Source organism: Oncorhynchus gorbuscha, linkage group LG17 (assembly GCF_021184085.1).
Source record: "Oncorhynchus gorbuscha isolate QuinsamMale2020 ecotype Even-year linkage group LG17, OgorEven_v1.0, whole genome shotgun sequence".
Lineage (NCBI taxonomy): Eukaryota > Metazoa > Chordata > Actinopteri > Salmoniformes > Salmonidae > Oncorhynchus > Oncorhynchus gorbuscha.
The window spans coordinates 8,985,853-9,009,485 of record NC_060189.1 but is presented as its reverse complement, the minus strand read 5'-3'; the positions used below and the strand labels follow the sequence as shown (position 1 = coordinate 9,009,485).

Below are 23,633 nucleotides of genomic sequence, written 5' to 3'. Positions count from 1 at the left end.
GGATACACTGTCCTTCTCTCAGCACATATCAAAGCTGCAAGCTAAGGTTAAATCAAATCAAATGTATTTATATAGCCCTTCTTACATCAACTGATATATCAAAGTGCTGTACAGAAACCCAGCCTAAAACCCCAAACAGCAAGCAACGCAGGTATAGAAGCACAGTGGCTAGGAAAAACTCCCTAGAAAGGCCAGAACCTAGGAAGAATCCTATAGAGGAACCAGGCTATGAGGGGTGGCCAGTCCTCTTCTGGCTGAGCCGGATGGAGATTATGACAGAACATGGCAAAGATGTTCAAATGTTCATAAATGACCAGCATGGTCAAATAATAGTAATCACAGTGAACAGGTCAGGTTTCCATAGCCGCAGGCAGAACAGTTGAAACTGGAGCAGCAGCACGGCCAGGTGGACTGGGGACAACAAGGAGTCATCATGCCAGGTAGTCCTGAGGCATGGTCCTAGGGTTCAGGTCCTCCGAGAGAGTGAAAGAAAGAGAGAATTAAAGAGAGCATACTTAAATTCACACAGGACACCGGATAAGACAGGAGAAATACTCCAGATATAACAGACTGACCCTAGCCCCCCCGACACATAAACTATTGCAGCATAAATACTGGAGGCTGAGACAGGAGGGGTCAGGAGACACTGTGGCCCCATCCGATCATATCCCCGGATAGGGCCAAACAGGCAGGATATAACCCCACCCACTTTGCCAAAGGACAGCCCCCACACCACTAGTTTAAATCTAGTTTCCTCTATTGTAATCGCTCCTCTTTCACCCCAGCTGCCAAACTAACCCTGATTCAGATGATATCCTACCCATTCTAGATTACGGATACATAATTTATAGATTGGCAGGTAAAGGTGCTCACGAGCGGCTAGATGTTCTTTACCATTCGGCCATCAGATTTGCCACCAATGCTCCTTGTAGGACACATCACTGCACTCTATACTCCTCTGTAAACTGGTCATCTCTGTATACTCATCTCTGTATACTGCTTATTTATAAAACCCTCTTAGGCCTCACTCCCCCCTATCTGAGATACCTACTGCAGCCTTCATCCTCCACATACAACACCCATTCTGTCACTTAAATTTTGTTTAAGGTCCCTAAAGCACACACATCCCTGGATCGCTCCTCTTTTCAGTTCGCTGCAGCTCACGACTGGAAGAGCTGCAATAAACACTCAAACTGGACAGTTCTCTCTACTTTTTCATTACATCTTTTTTTATTTAACTAGGCAAGTCAGTTCAGAACAAATTCTTACTTAATTAAAATGACAGCCTAGGAACAGTAGGTTAACTGCCTTGTTCAGGGGTAGAATGAAAGATTTTGTCAGCTGCCTTGTTCAGGGGTAGAATCAGGGGTAGAATGAAAGATTTTGTCAGTTCAGGGATGCGATTTAGCAACCTTTCAGTTACAGGCGCAATGCTCTAACCACTAGGCTACCTGCCTCCCAAAAATCACGGACACTTACTGACAGTTGTAGCTGCTTTGCGTGATATATTGTTGTCTTTACCTTCTTGCCCTTTGTGCTGTTGTCTGTGCCCAATAATGTTTGTACCATGTTTTGTGCTGCTATCATGTGATGCTTCTGCCATGTTGTGTTGCTACCATATAGTTGTCATGTTGTGTTGCTACCGTGCTGTGTTGTCATGTGTTGCTGTCATGCTATGTTGATGTCTTCAGTCTCTATTTGTGTAGTGTTGTGGTGTCTCTCTTGTCATGATGTGTGTTTTGTCCTACATATATATATTTTAATCCCAGCCCCGGTTCCCACAGGAGGCCTTTAGCATTTTGGTAGGCCGTCATTGTAAACAATAATTTGTTCTTAACTGGCTTGCCTAGTTAAATAAAGATGAAATAAAACATTAAAATAGAAGAAATAAACATCATCTCAATGTGAAGGTTTACTGCAGGTCTTGAATGTACCATTTGACTGTGTGTTTTCCCTCTCTGCACAGGATATTGTTGAAGATGACTTCAACTGTCTCACCTGAGACCACCTTCACTACAGCCGTCTCAAATACCACGACCACCACCAAGTCCAAAGAACAAATACTCACCCAGAGTAAGTGGGAGAGGGTGTCACAGGAGGTTGGTGCCACCTTCATTGGGGAGGACAGGCTCATTATAATAGCTGGAGGGGAATCGGTGGAATGCTGTCAAATACATCAAACACATGGTTTGATGTCATTCCATTCGTTCAGTTCTAGCCATTATAATGAATGACGGAATTAACAACAGCTACCTTATTCCATCTTGCTGAGTCACTGAGAGTGTGTGTGTGTGTGTGTGTGTGTGTGTGTGTGTGTGTGTGTGTGTGTGTGTGTGTGTGTGTGTGTGTGTGTGTGTGTGTGTGTGTGTGTGTGTGTGTGTGTGTGTGTGTGTGTGTGTTACATGTGTACTGTGAGTGCGTGCGTGCGTGTGTGTGTGTGTGTGAGTGACATGTGTACTGTGAGTGTGTGTGTGTGACATGTGTACTGTGAGTGCGTGCGTGTGTGACATGTGTACTGTGAGTGCGTGCATGTGTGTGTGTGTGAGTGACATGTGTACGTGCGTGTGTGTGTGTGTGTGTGTGTGTGTGTGTGTGTGTGTGTGTGACATGTGTACTGTGAGTGCGTGCGTGTGTGTGTTACATGTGTACTGTGAGTGCGTGCGTGTGTGTGTGTGTGACATGTGTACTGTGAGTGCGTGAGTGTGTGTGTGTGTGTGTGTGTGTGTGACATGTGCGTACTGTAAATTAGTGTGTTTTTTTCCCCCACATCAGTTTATTTGGAGATTTCAAATGAAAAAAGATTCAGTAGTTCATAAACTATTCAGAATATTTTCTAAATTCCACCAAGTGGTTATCGTCGAAACACTTCCCCTATGGAGGTTAAAATCAATTGGATAGTATGGCCTAAGTTAAGATAAGCATGTGCTGATAAATAACATCCCAGTGTGTCACACCATCTAATCATGACGTACTGTAAGGGACGGGCAACAACTGATACTTAACCTTTTCACTAAAGGATACATCTACAATCCCTCCTAAATATGCTACCTATCAACAATGAGAGGCTCAACACAGTATGCAAGATGGCTGACGAAGGAACGTTGATGACATTATACTAAATTACCATTCACTCTCAGGAATAAATAACATGTTACCTCTCTGCTTATTTCCTCCAGGTTCAGGGGCTATGATTGCTGTCATCGTAATTGGTATAATTATCCTCCTAACTATACTGCTTGTCATCCTGAAGACATACAACAGGTCAGGCTGCATTCCATATAAATAGGCCTCCATGACATTGACATTGTCAGGGTGTTTTCACACTTAGTTCCTTTCAGCCAATTTTTGTGAACTCCGCGTGGTTCACTTAAGTGCTTGTTCCGGGTGAACATTCCAAAGGAACTCAGACTCCTCAAAAACATTTTTTTTTAAATAAGTGAACCGAACTGAAACCATCTCTGGAGTTGGTCTGAGTTCAGTTTGCTTGAATTTCGCGATCCGGGTCCCTTTTTTAGGGCAACGTGAACACAAAGGTCCCCAGGTTCGCTTGTCATTATTCCTGCACCACACACTAGATTACTGCAACACCGTTTCCCCTGCCATAACCCCTCACACTAGACTACTGTTTCCCCTGCCATAACCCCTCACACTAGACTACTGTTTCCCCTGCCATAACCCCTCACACTAGACTACTGCCATAACCCCTCACACTAGACTACTGCCATAACCCCTCACACTAGACTACTGCCATAACCCCTCACACTAGACTACTGCCATAACCCCTCACACTAGACTACTGTTTCCCCTGCCATAACCCCTCACACTAGACTACTGTTTCCCCTGCCATAACCCCTCACACTAGACTACTGCAACACTGTTTCCCCTGCTATAACCCCTCACACTAGATTACTGCAACACTGTTTCCCCTGCTATAACCCCTCACACTAGACTACTGCCATAACCCCTCACACTAGACTACTGCCATAACCCCTCACACTAGACTATTGCAACACTGTTTCCCCTGCTATAACCCCTCACACTAGACTACTGCAACACTGTTTCCCCTGCTATAACCCCTCACACTAGATTACTGCAACACTGTTTCCCCTGCTATAACCCCTCACACTAGATTACTGCAACACTGTTTCCCCTGCTATAACCCCTCACACTAGACTACTGCCATAACCCCTCACACTAGATTACTGCAACACTGTTTCCCCTGCCATAACCCCTCACACTAGACTACTGACATAACCCCTCACACTAGACTACTGCCATAACCCCTCACACTAGACTACTGCCATAACCCCTCACACTAGACTACTGCCATAACCCCTCACACTAGACTACTGCAACACTGTTTCCCCTGCTATAACCCCTCACACTAGATTACTGCAACACTGTTTCCCCTGCTATAACCCCTCACACTAGACTACTGCAACACTGTTTCCCCTGCCATAACCCCTCACACTAGACTACTGTTTCCCCTGCTATAACCCCTCACACTAGACTACTGCCATAACCCCTCACATTAGACTACTGCAACACTGTTTCCCCTGCTATAATCCCTCACACTAGACTACTGCAACACTGTTTCCCCTGCCATAACCCCTCACACTAGACTACTGCCATAACCCCTCACACTAGACTACTGCCATAACCCCTCACACTAGACTACTGCCATAACCCCTCACACTAGACTACTGACATAACCCCTCACACTAGACTACTGCCATAACCCCTCACACTAGACTACTGCAACACTGTTTCCCCTGCCATAACCTCTCACACTAGACTACTGCCATAACCCCTCACACTAGACTACTGCCATAACCCCTCACACTAGACTACTGACATAACCCCTCACACTAGACTACTGCCATAACCCCTCACACTAGACTACTGCAACACTGTTTCCCCTGCCATAACCCCTCACACTAGACTACTGCCATAACCCCTCACACTAGACTACTGCCATAATCCCTCACACTAGACTACTGCAACACTGTTTCCCCTGCCATAACCCCTCACACTAGACTACTGCCATAACCCCTCACACTAGACTACTGCCATAACCCCTCACACTAGACTACTGCCATAACCCCTCACACTAGACTACTGACATAACCCCTCACACTAGACTACTGCCATAACCCCTCACACTAGACTACTGCCATAACCCCTCACACTAGACTACTGCCATAACCCCTCACACTAGACTACTGCAACACTGTTTCCCCTGCTATAACCCCTCACACTAGACTACTGCAACACTGTTTCCCCTGCTATAATCCCTCACACTAGACTACTGCAACACTGTTTCCCCTGCCATAACCCCTCATACTAGACTACTGCCATAACCCCTCACACTAGACTACTGCAACACTGTTTCCCCTGCTATAACCCCTCACACTAGACTACTGCAACACTGTTTCCCCTGCTATAACCCCTCACACTAGACTACTGCAACACTGTTTCCCCTGCCATAACCCCTCACACTAGACTACTGCCATAACCCCTCACACTAGTTTACTGCCATAACCCCTCACTCTAGACTACTGCCATAACCCCTCACACTAGACTACTGCAACACTGTTTCCCCTGCTATAACCCCTCACACTAGACTACCGCAACACTGTTTCCCCTGCCATAACCCCTCACACTAGACTACTGCCATAACCCCTCACACTAGACTACTGCCATAACCCCTCACACTAGACTACTGCCATAACCCCTCACACTAGACTACTGCCATAACCCCTCACACTAGACTACTGCAACACTGTTTCCCCTGCTATAACCCCTCACACTAGACTACTGCAACACTGTTTCCCCTGCTATAACCCCTCACACTAGATTACTGCAACACTGTTTCCCCTGCTATAACCCCTCACACTAGACTACTGCAACACTGTTTCCCCTGCTATAACCCCTCACACTAGATTACTGCAACACTGTTTCCCCTGCTATAACCCCTCACACTAGACTACTGCAACACTGTTTCCCCTGCTATAATCCCTCACACTAGACTACTGCAACACTGTTTCCCCTGCCATAACCCCTCATACTAGACTACTGCCATAACCCCTCACACTAGACTACTGCCATAACCCCTCACACTAGACTACTGCAACACTGTTTCCCCTGCTATAACCCCTCACACTAGACTACTGCAACACTGTTTCCCCTGCTATAACCCCTCACACTAGACTACTGCAACACTGTTTCCCCTGCCATAACCCCTCACACTAGACTACTGCCATAACCCCTCACACTAGTTTACTGCCATAACCCCTCACTCTAGACTACTGCCATAACCCCTCACACTAGACTACTGCAACACTGTTTCCCCTGCTATAACCCCTCACACTAGACTACTGCAACACTGTTTCCCCTGCTATAACCCCTCACACTAGACTACTGCCATAACCCCTCACACTAGACTACTGCCATAACCCCTCACACTAGTTTACTGCCATAACCCCTCACACTAGACTACTGCCATAACCCCTCACACTAGACTACTGCCATAACCCCTCACACTAGACTACTGCCATAACCCCTCACACTAGACTACTGCCATAACCCCTCACACTAGACTACTGCAACACTGTTTCCCCTGCCATAACCCCTCACACTAGACTACTGCCATAACCCCTCACACTAGACTACTGCCATAACCCCTCACACTAGACTACTGCAACACTGTTTCCCCTGCTATAACCCCTCACACTAGACTACTGCAACACTGTTTCCCCTGCCATAACCCCTCACACTAGACTACTGCCATAACCCCTCACACTAGACTACTGCCATAACCCCTCACACTAGATTACTGCAACACTGTTTCCCCTGCTATAACCCCTCACACTAGACTACTGCAACACTGTTTCCCCTGCTATAACCCCTCACACTAGACTACTGCCATAACCCCTCACACTAGACTACTGCCATAACCCCTCACACTAGACTACTGCCATAACCCCTCACACTAGACTACTGCCATAACCCCTCACACTAGACTACTGCAACACTGTTTCCCCTGCTATAACCCCTCACACTAGATTACTGCAACACTGTTTCCCCTGCTATGACCCCTCACACTAGACTACTGCAACACTGTTTCCCCTGCTATAACCCCTCACACTAGATTACTGCAACACTGTTTCCCCTGCTATAACCCCTCACACTAGACTACTGCAACACTGTTTCCCCTGCCATAACCCCTCACACTAGACTACTGCCATAACCCCTCACACTAGACTACTGCCATAACCCCTCACACTAGACTACTGCCATAACCCCTCACACTAGACTACTGCCATAACCCCTCACACTAGACTACTGCCATAACCCCTCACACTAGACTACTGCAACACTGTTTCCCCTGCTATAACCCCTCACACTAGACTACTGCCATAACCCCTCACATTAGACTACTGCCATAACCCCTCACACTAGACTACTGCAACACTGTTTCCCCTGCTATAACCCCTCACACTAGACTACTGCAACACTGTTTCCCCTGCTATAATCCCTCACACTAGACTACTGCAACACTGTTTCCCCTGCCATAACCCCTCACACTAGACTACTGCCATAACCCCTCACACTAGACTACTGCCATAACCCCTCACACTAGACTACTGTCATAACCCCTCACACTAGACTACTGCCATAACCCCTCACACTAGACTACTGCCATAACCCCTCACACTAGACTACTGCAACACTGTTTCCCCCCCTGCTATAACCCCCCCTCACACTAGACTACTGCAACACTGTTTCCCCTGCTATAACCCCTCACACTAGACTACTGCAACACTGTTTCCCCTGCCATAACCCCTCACACTAGACTACTGCCATAACCCCTCACACTAGACTACTGCCATAACCCCTCACACTAGACTACTGCCATAACCCCTCACACTAGACTACTGCAACACTGTTTCCCCTGCTATAACCCCTCACACTAGACTACTGCAACACTGTTTCCCCTGCCATAACCCCTCACACTAGACTACTGCCATAACCCCTCACACTAGACTACTGCAACACTGTTTCCCCTGCTATAACCCCTCACACTAGACTACTGCAACACTGTTTCCCCTGCTATAACCCCTCACACTAGACTACTGCAACACTGTTTCCCCTGCTATAACCCCTCACACTAGACTACTGCAACACTGTTTCCCCTGCTATAACCCCTCACACTAGACTACTGCAACACTGTTTCCCCTGCCATAACCCCTCACACTAGACTACTGCAACACTGTTTCCCCTGCCATAACCCCTCACACTAGACTACTGCCATAACCCCTCACACTAGACTACTGCCATAACCCCTCACACTAGACTACTGCAACACTGTTTCCCCTGCTATAACCCCTCACACTAGACTACTGCAACACTGTTTCCCCTGCTATAACCCCTCACACTAGACTACTGCAACACTGTTTCCCCTGCCATAACCCCTCACACTAGACTACTGCAACACTGTTTCCCCTGCTATAACCCCTCACACTAGACTACTGCCATAACCCCTCACACTAGACTACTGCTATAACCCCTCACACCAGACTACTGCAACACTGTTTCCCCTGCTATAACCCCTCACACTAGACTACTGCCACACTGTTTCCCCTGCTATAACCCCTCACACTAGACTACTGCCACACTGTTTCCCCTGCTATAACCCCTCACACTAGACTACTGCAACACTGTTTCCCCTGCTATAACCCCTCACACTAGACTACTGCCACACTGTTTCCCCTGCTATAACCCCTCACACTAGATTACTGCAACACTGTTTCCCCTGCCATAAAACTCCAGCACACTGGTTGATGTTGATGCTTCTGAACATTTCTATATGGTGTTCTAATCCAGATGGTATTGATTTTATATGTTGTCCTACTGCAAATATTATTGACTGTATATGTTGTCCTAGTCCAGATGGTATTGACTGTATATGTTGTCCTAATGCAGATGGTATTGACTGTATATGCTGTCCTAATGCAGATGTTATTAACTGTATATGCTGTCCTAATGCAGATGGTATTGACTGTATATGTTGTTCTAACCCAGATGGTATGGACTTTATATGTTGTTCTAACCCAGATGGTATTGACTTTATATGTTGTTCTAACCCAGATGGTATTGACTGTATATGTTGTTCTAACCCAGATGGTATTGACTGTATATATGTTGTTCTAACCCAGATGGTATTGACTGTATATGTTGTTCTAATCCAGATGGTATTGACTGTATATGTTGTCCTAATCCAGATTATATATTGTTCTAACCCAGATGGTATTGACTGTATATGTTGTCCTAATCCAGATTATATATTGTTCTAACCCAGATGGTATTGACTGTATATGTTGTTCTAATGCAGATGGTATTGACTGTATATGCTGTCCAAATGCAGATGTTATTGACTGTATATGTTGTCCTAATCCAGATGGTATTGACTGTATATGTTGTTCTAATCCAGATGGTATTGACTGTATATGCTGTCCAAATGCAGATGTTATTGACTGTATATGTTGTCCTAATCCAGATGGTATTGACTGTATATGTTGTTCTAATCCAGATGGTATTGACTGTATATGTTGTTCTAATCCAGATGGTATTGACTGTATATGTTGTTCTAATCCAGATGGTATTGACTGTATATGTTGTTCTAATCCAGATGGTATTGACTGTATATGTTGTTCTAATGCAGATGGTATTGACTTTATATGTTGTCCTAATCCAGATGGTTTTAACTGTATATGTTGTCCTAATCTAGATGGTATTGATTGTATATGTTGTCCGAATGAAGATGTCGCTGACTTTTCCTGATTATTCATTAGAAATGAACTAACATTTAAAAATGCAATTTATAACTACAGTATGTGGGCTTAGAGTTTTTCCTGGTGTGACAAGGTCAGGGAAATCTCCGGGTCCTAAAGTTGACTTTTAGAATAGAATCATTTAGGACAATTATTTTTAAGGCGTTTGGATTTTTTTTTAAAGTAACATATTCAAACGTCTTTCCCTTTCATCAGGCGGACACATGCTTCCAGAGTGCTGGGCAGGGGCTCCAAAGGACCACCTCGTCAGAAGATGTCTTCCTCTACAGTGCAGACCAGCATACCCTTGGGAAATCTAGGAGCCAGCTATCTGTCTGGCAGCTTTGCTCTGTCAGAAAATGGATTCCGGCTACCCCGAGTGGAACTAAGTAGCCTGGACCAAAACAACTTGGAGCAGCAGAGTACGGGGAGCAATTCAACAGTGGTCACCATGCATGATACTCCATCACTGGGAAATACATAGCAGGCCTCTAATTTATTGGACAGGTAACAATGTCAGCATATCATGCTTGAAAACAAATGATGAACAAAGTGGTGCCATAGGGAGGCAATGGACATCTGTGGACACTCCTGTGGACATAAACGACTGCTTTCTGGACTATAGTGTTCAGAACATGGAAGCAATTATCCTGCTGTCTGTGCATTTATAGCTGTGCTTCCAACAACCATGAGGATAAGTGTTGGAGGAGACATGTCTAGTTATTCTGTGTGTAAAGTTCTACAGGAGGGAGTTGTTGACAGGGGTTTTGAATTGATTCACATTACTCTGATGTGAGTGTGTTTTGTAACAATAATGTTGTTATGGTTATCACCATGCAGGCGAAAATCATCAGAATGTTTCTGGGAAAAGTCAATAATAGTTTGAACTCAGTGGAGCTCTAGATAGCAGAAAATTATGAAAATAGGAAGTCCTAACTAGTTTGCACTTTACACCTATCCTGTCCTGTGATTGTTTGGTTTGTTGTTCTTTCATTGAAATGAATACTGAAAATAAATGTTGATATTTCTAAAAGTGTTTGCGTGTTTCAGCTTGAACAGGATTAAATCTGCATTTCACTCTTTAGTGGACAGTTGTATAGAACAACTAGGTGAGTTGGTGACATTTTTCACTTCATATTCACTTTTTATGTCACTGCCTAAATGTGTTAGAAAATGAACTGATTCACTTGGATGTAGTAAATCTATATCCGACAATAGCGAAATGGCTGGAGCCTCTTGTCATTTTTTCCTGGATGACTGGCAAATGAAAGATTTGGCGCCCTCATCTGATGGAAAGTAGACATTGGCGCAATTTTGAGTCTGCAATTGAGCTTAATGAGCTGCAATTGCAATGCATTTGGGCGTAGTTTACGATGTTATATTAAATTGATTAAGACCATCACGCTTGAACAAAATAGATATTTTAGTTGTATGCTCTATGAAGCCGCAGTTAGCTTCTGAAATGAACTATCAGATATAATTACTAGCTTTGAAGGAGTATCCCGCCAACGTTGCAGAACTGTTTATCATACTGTAGATGACTTGAATGCTACTCAGTACTTTTGTTTATGGTGTCCGTAGGTAAGTAGCTAGCTAGCATGTCTGGTAGACTACCGTATTGCTCTCTATCAATCCTCAAATATTTTATGTCTCACAAAGAAACCGAGCAGTCTGGATTTAATCATTAACTTAGCTAGCAAATTAAAATCAAAATGTATTCACTTTCTTTTATTAACACTAGCTTTCAAGCAAATTAGAATACTTTGAATATATTTACATGATTGTTAAACTCGCACATTTGTAATAGTTAAACAGACCTAAGGTAAGGCATGCTAGTGTTATCATGTGGAATGTGGGGACACATGTCTAACACCTCTTTACATTTTACACCACCAGCAGTGTTGTCTGTCCAATATGAGTACCCATTTCAACTGAAATTGTGTTGGTCATAGACTTCTGTGACTTTGAATCATATTTAGGCTAGTTAAGAAAGATGGTCGACAGACAGGTTATTGACAGACAGGTACTTTGCCTCCTGCTGATACAGTAGTTGTGCTGTGGGGCTGCACCAACTCATATCCGAAGAGAAGCACAGAGGGGATTGAACATGTTAAAAGGGCGATTAAGTTTCATCAGTTCCTGGCTGAGGTTAAGTTCCTGTTTTTAAACATTAAGGTACATTTACACCTGTATTTGGAGAGAGACTAAAACAGTTTCATTTATTATTCTACAGTGCATTTGGAAAGTGTTCAGACCCCTTGACTTTTTCCACATTTTGTTACATTACAGCCATATTCTAAAATGGATAAAATCGTTTTTTTCCCCCTCATCAGTCTACACACAATACCCTATAATGACAAAGCAAAAACAAATTTGCAGGAATTTTTGATCATGTATAAAATTAAAATAAAAAGCTAATATCACATTTACATAAGTATTCGGATGCTTTACTCAGTACTTTGTTGAAGTACCTTTGGCAGCAATTACAGCCTCATGTTAGTCTCATTCCAAACATCATAAGTTGTTGGTTATCTGCACGAATCCAGCCTTCACTATGAATCATCCATACATCAATTGTCTTAATCATTTATTTACTAACTAACTAAATAATTACAGAAATGCATAACAAACAAACAGTAGATATGGTTACCTGGAAATGATAGGGGATGTTCCCTAGTGGGCTAAACCGGTATGGCGGCTTGGTAGACAAAGGGACTGAGAAGGGCGCAAAAGGCAGAACACAGTTGATAATTATATTGATAGAAATACTAATCCTTTGCCACATGAACGCTCACTCATTCGGGAATAATTGCAATCGATATATATATTTACGCTCAGTGTGTCGTCATGATCTTTGTTGGAATCGTCTTTCTGTTGGAAAGTTCATCTGAACTTCTCTTTGCGTCCCTGGAGGCTTTCGTGGTTAGACTGGATACTTCAGAGTCCCATTCAGAAATGTTCTTATAGATTAGATGTTTCGGCGGTTGTCGAATTTCACATTTCAGGTTGACAAAATTTCTAGCTGCAGACGAGTAATTAGTATCGAAGATTTTCTCTTATTCTGTCGGAATCGATTGTCTCAGAGTTTCAACGACCATTACAACCTTAGCTTATACTGTGTTTTTTTTATGGTCTCTACTCCAATCTTCACCCCCTCTGTGATCGAGGTACGCATGGTCTGAAGGGAATTCCTTCAGGTGGGGGTTATATTCGTAACTGTGGAAAAGGGCTGTCCCATAACGCCAGATCAATGTTTGTGCTCATGGGGCGGGCCTATGACTTAGTTAAACTTTAAAGGGAATTGGATTATCTTTCATTAAACAGTTTAAAATCACATTACATCATTTCACAAATAGTGTTCTAGCTCTGCTGTAATGGTTCAGTGTTCAATTATTCATCATATATTCATCATATTTTTCACATGCCGTGTGTGTGTTTTGTTTGTTGATGCAGGAGCTGTTGGAGGAATGGTTCTCACCATGGTAGGCATCACTCTCTGCATAGTGAGCCCCATCACTGAGCCTGAAAGCACAGGACAGCAGAATGGTACACAGCTCTCACCATACAAATAGAAACGGTATATGTAGCAGCATTCCTATTGCATCTATCTCTGTGTGTCTTGCGTGACGACAAAAAAAAAAGGGCTGGACACATTTGAACAGGTTTTATCTCTACAATCTAGTTCAAGGTATTGTTTCTAGTCTAAGGTACTTTCCATAGGCTTAGTTATATCATCAATAGATGTGGCTTCATACTACATAACATACTTCTTCAACTACAGTAGTGTTTAGGTTGTCCATAGGGTCCAAAACATTTCACAACATTTTGTAACGGAGAATGAAAACAAACTCTTCTTGTTAGACTGTTCGGGTAGTAGGCTCCCTCCCCTGTTTCAAAAGGTTTTATTCCTGCTGTAGATCCAACCCTGACCTCTGCCCCAACCCTGACCTCTGCCACAACCCTGACCTCTGCCACAACCCTGACCTCTGCCACAACCCTGACCTCTGCCACAACCCTGACCCCTGCCACAACCCTGACCCCTGCCACAACCCTGACCCCTGCCACAACCCTGACCCCTGCCACAACCCTGACCCCTGCCACAACCCTGACCCCTGCCACAACCCTGACCCCTGCCACAACCCTGACCCCTGCCACAACCCTGACCCCTGCCACAACCCTGACCCCTGCCACAAACATGACCTCTGCCACAAACATGACCTCTGCCACAACCCTGACCTCTGCCAGGCAGTAGGGATTGGACATTGTGTGAATGAGTATGTAAATTAACTTAGCGGGAACTCAGCATACACAGTGCTGTGGCTAATCCCATACCTTATAATTACTGTGAGTTCAATTAGGGTTCATTCCAGCCAACTATTCTAGTCATTCTGATGCCATGCTGTGTGAATGCCCATAGAAACACTATAGGACTGCAGAAGACCACAGTCAATGTGTTGGTTTGGGAAAACGGACCAACAGGAGTTCAGTTGTTTTAATCAATGCTGCTACTGTGCAGGCAGATCACAAACATGACATCGGATTTTTTAATGTATGTAAAGAGCTTATTTTGATATGAAACTGCAAAGTGTTAGGTGTAAAGTGATATGTTGGTAGTGTATATTTTGTGGGAAAATCTGTATTCTGTTTACTGTTGTATTGCACGTTTTATTCAGAAATAATAGCATATGAATTATTTGAGTCAAAATGCTTGTACTGTACAACCACAGAGGACATTGCGGTAGTTTTTTTGTAAGCTATGAAGTATTTCATATTGTATATTTCCATTAGATATTAAAGTATATTTTGATAAAACAGAATACTTTACATTCATTGTATGTGTTCTATAACGGAATAATACAGAACCCTATCCTACTTGTTCTCTTATTGTCTCAAAAATACTTCTTCCTGTTTACAATGTGTTTGCCGCTTTCCATCAAAGTAAAAGCATTGTGCGTCATGAATATACATTTTTAAAGAAACATTACATAGATTACCTGATTACTGTACCACAGTATTTCCTGTAAAATATGTCAATATCATAAAGAATACATTTGCATTTTGGATTTTCAGTTTACTAATGAAAACAATAGACGGTAGATTATAGAAACAATGATCTTGTTACTCTCCTCTGCCCTCCTCATAAGCCACAGGCCCATTCTGAGAACCGGACTGCTTCATTACGGTGTCTGATGGAGGGTATGAGGACTGCTTCATTACGGTGTCTGGTGGAGGGTATGAGGACTGCTTCATTACTGTGTCTGGTGAAGGGACCGGACTGCTTCATTACGGTGTCTGGTGGAGGGTATGAGGACTGCTTCATTACGGTGTCTGGTGGAGGGACCAGACTGCTTCATTACGGTGTCTGGTGGAGGGTATGAGGACTGCTTCATTACAGTGTCTGGTGGAGGGTATGAGGACTGCTTCATTACGGTGTCTTCTGGAGGGACTGAACTGCTTCATTACGGTGTCTGGTGGAGGGACTGGACTGCTTCATTACGGTGTCTGGTGGAGGGACCGGACTGCTTCATTACGGTGTAGGGTGGAGGGACTGGACTGCTTCATTACGGTGTCTGGTGGAGGGTATGAGGACTGCTTCATTACGGTGTCTGGTGGAGGGTATGAGGACTGCTTCATTAAGGTGTCTGGTGGAGGGACTGCTTCATTACGGTGTCTGGTGGAGGGACTGGGACTGCTTCATTACGGTGTCTGGTGGAGGGACTGCTTCATTACGGTGTCTGGTGGAGGGACTGGACTGCTTCATTACGGTGTCTGGTGGAGGGACCGGACTGCTTCATTACGGTGTCTGGTGGAGGGACTGGACTGCTTCATTACGGTGTCTTGTGGAGGGTATGAGGACTGCTTCATTACGGTGTCTGGTGGAGGGACTGGACTGCTTCATTACGGTGTCTGGTGGAGGGTATGAGGACTGCTTCATTACGGTGTCTGGTGGAGGGTATGAGGACTGCTTCATTTCAGTGTCTGGTGGAGGGACTGCTTCATTACGAGGGACTGCTTCATTTCAGTGTCTGGTGGAGGGACTGGACTGCTTCATTACGTCTGTGGAGGGACTGGACTGGTGGAGGGACCGGACTGCTTCATTACGGTGTCTGGTGGAGGGACCGGACTGCTTCATTACGGTGTCTGGTGGAGGGACTGGACTGCTTCATTACGGTGTCTGGTGGAGGGACTGGACTGCTTCATTACGGTGTCTGGTGGAAGGACTGGGACTGCTTCATTACGGTGTCTGGTGGAGGGACTGGACTGCTTCATTACGGTGTCTGGTGGAAGGTATGAGGACTGCTTCATTACGGTGTCTGGTGGAGGGACTGGACTGCTTCATTACGGTGTCTGGTGGAGGGTATGAGGACTGCTTCATTACGGTGTCTGGTGGAGGGTATGAGGACTGCTTCATTACAGTGTCTGGTGGAGGGACTGCTTCATTACGGTGTCTGGTGGAGGGACTGCTTCATTACGGTGTCTGGTGGAGGGACTGCTTCATTACGGTGTCTGGTGGAGGGTATGAGGACTGCTTCATTACGGTGTCTGGTGGAGGTTATGAGGACTGCTTCATTACGGTGTCTGGTGGAGGGTATGAGGACTGCTTCATTACTGTGTCTGGTGGAGGGTATGAGGACTGCTCCATTACGGTGTCTGGTGGAGGGTATGAGGATTCCCTTAAAAGAGAAAAACAATCAGACCGGGCCAAAATATATTTTCTTTTAAGGAGATTCTCTGGTGCTTTTGTATACTTTTTAGCCAGTAGTTCTGAAAGTTGCGCCCACGAGCCAAAAAGTGGTCCCCGAAAATGTCGTACTACGTCACCTGAAGATATGTGCACGCTGTGTGTGTATGCGTCGTGCTAGCTGTCACTCAAATGGTTTTGGGCTGAAGCTCATTGGTTGAAACTCTAATTGCTAGGGTGCTGGCCCACACGGGGGTAAATGTAGGTAAAACGGTGCTGCACAGCTTCCAGAAAACTGTCGCTTTCAAACTAGGGATTTTGTGGCACATTGAGAGTAATTCTGCTCATAGATTATTCATGTATGAACTAAAATTGACACATCCAGACCAAAGTTGGAGGTTTAAAAAAATGCTTATTTGGGGTCAAAGTACCAGAGCATGTCTTTAAACCACTCTAGGATGATCATTTAAATCCAGGGGCGCAATTTTCACTGGCAGCGGTGTGCTTTAGGACCATGCGGATGCCTCCGAGCGGTCGGGTCGGCTGTTTGGAGTGTTTATCAGACTGGATAAAGGAAATAATAATAATTTGTCCCCTCCCCCACTTCTAAAACCAAACTTGCGCCCCTGTTTTAAATTCACCTATTCAATCGAGCCTGATCAAATACTTGAACGGTTTCCCTGGATACCCCCGCTTGTCGGAGAACTTTGAGATGCGGAGGATGTAGATGACGAAGAAGCCCTTGAGTGTGGAGTGGTTGGCTTTGGCTCCGTCTTTGGCTCCTTGAATAGGGGTGAGTGTACAGACAGAATTCATTTCTAGACATTGAGTGTGTTCGTCTCTGTATTTATGTATTCATGCTGTACTGAATAACTGTGTGTGTGTGTGTGTGTGTGTGTGTGTGTGTGTGTGTGTGTGTGTGTGTGTGTGTGTGTGTGTGTGTGTGTGTGTGTGTGTGTGTGTGTGTGTGTGTGTGTGTGTGTGTGTGTGTGTGTGTGTACCTCTGGTGTATCAGTAGCAGACACACAACTCTCTAAGGCAGCGTCTTCTTTTTTGTGGCCAGATGGACCTGCAGTAGAGTTCATTTCATAGAGCCCCAGGGATGTGTTGGCCTTTGTTAGACGAAGAACATGTAAACCATGAGAATGTATCCAACATCTTCAGTGTGGTAGTGAATGACTATATCAGTGTATATCGCACAAGAACACACACCATCAGTGTACAAAACATTATGAACACCTGCTCTTTCCATGACATAAGCCATGTTCACATTGGCATATCCGATTCCAATCTGTTAATTTTCCTGCATTCTGAACAGCCAAAAAGCACATGGAATTGGATATTTCATGCCACATTTGTAGGTGGTTTGAAGTCGGATACAAATCTGATTCCTGGCCATGTGACTTGTGTCTGAACGGTCAAATCTGATTTATTTGCTAGAAAGCTAAACGGCTAACTAACTAGCTAGTTGACTGCTGTGGCTAGCTAGTTGACTGCTGTGGCTAGCTAGTTGACTGCTGTGGCCAAAAAGGACTCGTTTCGAAAGTTGGATCTTATCGTTTGAGGCATAGTGTTCTTACACTATGATTTGAAACATTCAAAGCAACTGGGAAACGTCCATGACGATGTTGTTGTCACCTTAGCTTGCTACATACAATGGGGCAAAAAAGTATTTGGTCAGCCACCAATTGTGCAAGTTCTCCCACTTAAAAATATGAGAGACCTGTAATTTTCATCATAGGTACACTTCAACTATGACAGATAAAATTAGAAAAAAAATCCAGAAAATCACATTATATTATTTTTAATGAATTTAGTTGCAAATTATGGTGGAAAATAAGTATTTGGTCACCTACAAACAAGCAAGATTTCTGGCTCTCACAGACCTGTAACTTCTTCTTTAAGAGGCTCCTCTGTCCTCCACTCGTTACCTGTGTTAATGGCACCTGTTTGAACTTGTTATCAGTATAAAAGACATCTGTCCACAACCTCAAACAGTCACTCTCCAAACTCCACTATGGCCAAGACCAAAGAGCTGTCAAAGGACACCAGAAACAAAATTGTAGACCTGCACCAGACTGGGAAGACTGAATCTGCAATAGGTAAGCAGCTTGGTTTGAAGAAATCAACTGTGGGAGCAATTATTAGTTAATGGAAGACATACAAGACCACTGATTTAAAAAAATATATATTTATTTATTTATTTTATTTCACCTTTATTTAACCAGGTAGGCTAGTTGAGAACAAGTTCTCATTTGCAACTGCGACCTGGCCAAGATAAAGCATAGCAGTGTGAACAGACAACACAGAGTTACACATGGAGTAAACAATTAACAAGTCAATAACACAGTAGGAAAAAAGGGGGAGTCTATATACATTGTGTGCAAAAGGCATGAGGTAGGCGAATAATTACAACTTTGCAGATTAACACTGGAGTGATAAATTATCAGATGGTCATGTACAGGTAGAGATATTGGTGTGCAAAAGAGCAGAAAAGTAAATAAATAAAAACAGTATGGGGATGAGGTAGGTAAAAATGGGTGGGCTATTTGCCGATAGACTATGTACAGCTGCAGCGATCGGTTAGCTGCTCAGATAGCTGATGTTTGAAGTTGGTGAGGGAGATAAGTCTCCAACTTCAGCGATTTTTGCAATTCGTTCCAGTCACAGGCAGCAGAGAACTGGAACGAAAGGCGGCCAAATGAGGTGTTGGCTTTAGGGATGATCAGTGAGATACACCTGCTGGAGCACGTGCTACGGATGGGTGTTGCCACCGTGACCAGTGAACTGAGATAAGGCGGAGCTTTACCTAGCATGGACTTGTAGATGACCTGGAGCCAGTGGGTCTGGCGACGAATATGTAGCGAGGGCCAGCCGACGAGAGCATACAAGTCGCAGTGGTGGGTAGTATAAGGTGCTTTAGTGACAAAACGGATGGCACTGTGATAAACTGCATCCAGTTTGCTGAGTAGAGTGTTGGAAGCAATTTTGTAGATGACATCGCCGAAGTTGAGGATCGGTAGGATAGTGAGTTTTACGAGGGTAAGTTTGGCGGCGTGAGTGAAGGAGGCTTTGTTGCGGAATAGAAAGCCGACTCTTGATTTGATTTTCGATTGGAGATGTTTGATATGAGTCTGGAAGGAGAGTTTACAGTCTAACCAGACACCTAGGTACTTATAGATGTCCACATATTCAAGGTTGGAACCATCCAGGGTGGTGATGCTGGTCAGCCGTGCGGGTGCAGGCAGCGAACGGTTGAAAAGCATGCATTTGGTTTTATTTGCGTTTTAAGAGCAGTTGGAGGCCACGGAAGGAGTGTTGTATGGCATTGAAGCTCGTTTGGAGTTTAGATAGCAAAGTGTCCAAGGACGGGCCGGAAGTGTATAGAATGGTGTCGTCTGCGTAGAGGTGGATCAGGGAATCGCCCGCAGCAAGAGCAACATCATTGATATACAGAATAAAGAGTCGGCCCGAGGATTGAACCCTGTGGCACCCCCATAGAGACTTCCAGAGGACCGGACAGCATGCCCTCCGATTTGACACACTGAACTCTGTCTGCAAAGTAATTGGTGAACCAGGCAAGGCAGTCATCTGAAAAACCGAGGCTACTGAGTCTGCCGATAAGAATATGGTGATTGACTGAGTCGAAAGCCTTGGCAAGGTCGATGAAGACGGCTGCACAGTACTGTCTTTTATCGATGGCGGTTATGATATCGTTTAGTACCGTGAGCGTGGCTGAGGTGCACCCGTGACTGGCTCGGAAACCAGATTGCACAGCGGAGAAGGTACGGTGGGATTCGAGATGGTCAGTGACCTGTTTGTTGACTTGGCTTTCGAAGACCTTAGATAGGCAGGGCAGGATGGATATAGGTCTGTAACAGTTTGGGTCCAGGGTGTCTCCCCCTTTGAAGAGGGGGATGACTGCGGCAGCTTTCCAATCTCAGACGATATGAAAGAGAGGTTGAACAGGCTGGTAATGGGTTGCGACAATGGCGGCGGATAGTTTCAGAAATAGAGGGTCCAGATTGTCAAGCCCAGCTGATTTGTACGGGTCCAGGTTTTGCAGCTCTTTCAGAACATCTGCTATCTGGATTTGGGTAAAGGAGAACCTGGAGAGGCTTGGGCGAGTAGCTGCGGGGGGCTGTTGGCCGAGGTTGGAGTAGCCAGGCGGAAGGCATGGCCAGCCGTTGAGAAATGCTTGTTGAAGTTTTCGATAATCATGGATTTATTGGTGGTGACCGTGTTACCTAGCCTCAGTGCAGTGGGCAGCTGGGAGGAGGTGCTCTTGTTCTCCATGGACTTCACAGTGTCCCAGAACTTTTTGTAGTTGGAGCTACAGGATGCAAACTTCTGCCTGAAGAAGCTGGCCTTAGCTTTCCTGACTGACTGCGTGTATTGGTTCCTGACTTTCCTGAACAGTTGCATATCGCGGGGACTATTCGATGCTATAATCTCCCTCGATCTGGTGTTCCAAGCAAGATCTCACCCCGTGGGGTCAAAATGATCATAAGAACAGTGAGCAAAAATCCCAGAACCACACGGGGGGACCTAGTGAATGACCTGCAGAGAGCTGGGACCAAAGTAACAAAGCCTACCATCAGCAACACACTACGCCGCCAGGGACTCAAATCCTGCAGTGCCAGACTTGTCCCCCTGCTTAAGCCAGTACATGTCCAGGCCCGTCTGACGTTTGCTAGAGAGCATTTGGATGATCCAGAAGAAGATTGGGAGAATGTCATATGGTTAGATGAAACCAAAATTTAACTTTTTGGTAAAAACTCAACTCGTCGTGTTTGGAGGACAAAGAATGCTGAGTTGCATCCAAAGAACACCATACCTACTGTGAAGCATGAGGGTGGAAACATCATCATTTTTCTGCAAAGGGACCAGGACGACTGATCCGTGTAAAGGAAAGAATGAATGGGGCCATGTATCGTGAGATTTTGAGTGATAACTTCCTTCCATCAGCAAGGGCATTGAAATGAAACGTGGCTGGGTCTTTCAGCATGACAATGATCCCATACCCACCTACCGGGCAACGAAGGAGTGGCTTCGTAAGACTCATTTCAAGGTCCTGGAGTAGCCTAGCCAGTCTCCAGATCTCAACCCCATAGTTAATCTTTGGAGGGAGTTAAAAGTCCGTGTTGCCCAGCAACAGCCCCAAAACATCACTGCTCTAAAGGAGATCTGCATTGAGGAATGGGCCAAAATACCAGCAACAGTGTGTGAAAACCTTGTGAAGACTTACAGAAAACGCTTGACCTCTGTCATTGCCAAAAAAGGGTATATAACAAAGTGTTGAGAAACTTTTGTTTATTGACCAAATACTTTTTCCACCATAATTTGCAAATAAATTCATTAAAAATCCTACAATGTGATTTTCTGGATTTTTTTTCTCATTTTGTCTATCATAGTTGAAGTGTACCTATGATGAAAATTGCAGGCCTCTCTCATATTTTTAAGTGGGAGAACTTGCACAATTGGTGGCTGACTGAATACTTTTTTGCCCCACTGTAACTTCTGAGTGATAGGAAGCACGAGCACCACGACCAATAAGCCTACACCACTGCGCACATACCTGTTGTTACTATGACAACTAGCGTAGCCTTGTCAGCAAATGACTGCTGTCTGAACACACATCTGATTTGGTCACTTGTAACTTGCTGTTTAGACCATCAGTAGTTCGAAACGGATTTGGAACAAAACATGCATTTGAACATTAAAGACTGCGGTGTGAACAAGGCTTTTGACTATTCAGGTGAAAGCTAAGATCCCTTATTGATCCACTTCGATCAGTGTAGATGAAGAGGGGGAGACCGTTTAAATCATTTTTACCCCTTGAGACAAGGATTGTGTATGTGTGCCATTCAGTAGGTGAATGAGAAAGACAAAATATTTAAGCGCCTTTGAATGGGGTATGGTAGTAGGTGTCAGGCGCACCGGTTTGTGTCAAGAACTGCAATGTTGCTGGCTTTTTCACGCTCAACAGTTTCCCCTGTGTATCAAGAATGGTCCACCACCCCAAGGACATCCAGCTAACTTGACACAACTTTGGGAAGCATTGGAATCAACATGGGCCGGCATCCCTGTGGAACGCTTTAGACACCTTGTTGAGTCCATTCCCCAAGATGAATTGAGGCTGTTCTGAGGGCAAAAGGGGTGCAACTCAATATTAGGAAGGTGTTCCTAATGTTTTGTACACTCAGTGTACACAGTATGATCACTGTTGACTGTTGACTGTTGACTGTTGTCTGTGTCTCTCTCTCTCTCTCTCATGCAAGCGTGCACACACACACCTTTTCCTCAGTCTCTAACTACAGACAGACAGGTGAGCCCCAAAGTAGTGAAAGGTATGAGCTATTGTCATAATTGCACTGTACTTAATGAATGAAAGCCTTCTGTACCTGTGCCATTTCTGTATCAAGAGTAGGGCTCCCATCAATGTCATCCTCTTTGCAGATGGAAGAGCTGGTATTTTCAGGTGAGTTCCTGTCTTTCTCAGTCGATGATTCCAACTTTGTGATTGGACGAAAATCACAATTATCTGAGTGGTTCTATCATGTAAAATTTACAGCAGACTGAAATGTACAAATGTAAATGTAACAGCATATCTTAGTAGGGTAAACATGTTGAGAATGATTTGGCAAATCATGAGCGATGATCCTCGACCAGACAAACCTGGTCTGGGTGTTCTGGGTGAGGAAGGGGATCTTTTGTAGCCTTGGTCAAAATCTAGAGGAGAACAATACAAAGAAGCTCTTGTAGCTTCACACTACCAACCATACATGTTTATCCAGGATGTATGATAAACAATCTGTGACTTCTACAAAACCTCATGTCACTCAAGGAATGAGACTATCCCATACAGATACACACCTGATCTTGGCTGTTGTAATGAGGAGGATTTCTCCCAATAAGGTCCTCATCCTCTACTGTCTCTGCCACTCTCTAAAAGATAAAGACACAACACCACAATACTAAAGTTTGCTTATCTATAATCCACTTTATAGGGATGGGAGAGCTTTGGGTAAGAGGACAATAAAAGAGTGGGGAGAGAAAAACATTCCAATGAATGATGACAAAAATGCTGAATGTGGGGGGGACATGTCCCTCCCGCC

General features: G+C 44.5%; 1 long non-coding RNA gene across 2 annotated transcripts; it reads right to left on the bottom strand.

Annotated features, from left to right (window-relative positions):
* Positions 1–15,913: 15,913 nt before the first annotated feature.
* On the bottom strand, positions 15,914–23,465 carry LOC124002320. 2 transcript variants are annotated; one of them, XR_006832976.1, is made up of 6 exons: positions 23,392–23,465; positions 23,194–23,247; positions 22,920–23,030; positions 17,517–17,627; positions 17,157–17,297; positions 15,914–16,507 (listed from the first exon to the last, which is right to left on the bottom strand). It is a non-coding gene; the product is annotated as an uncharacterized LOC124002320 (long non-coding RNA). The 2 variants fall into 2 exon arrangements; XR_006832975.1 differs by having other exon boundaries at positions 15,914–17,297.
* Between the last annotated feature and the right edge of the window lie 168 nt (positions 23,466–23,633).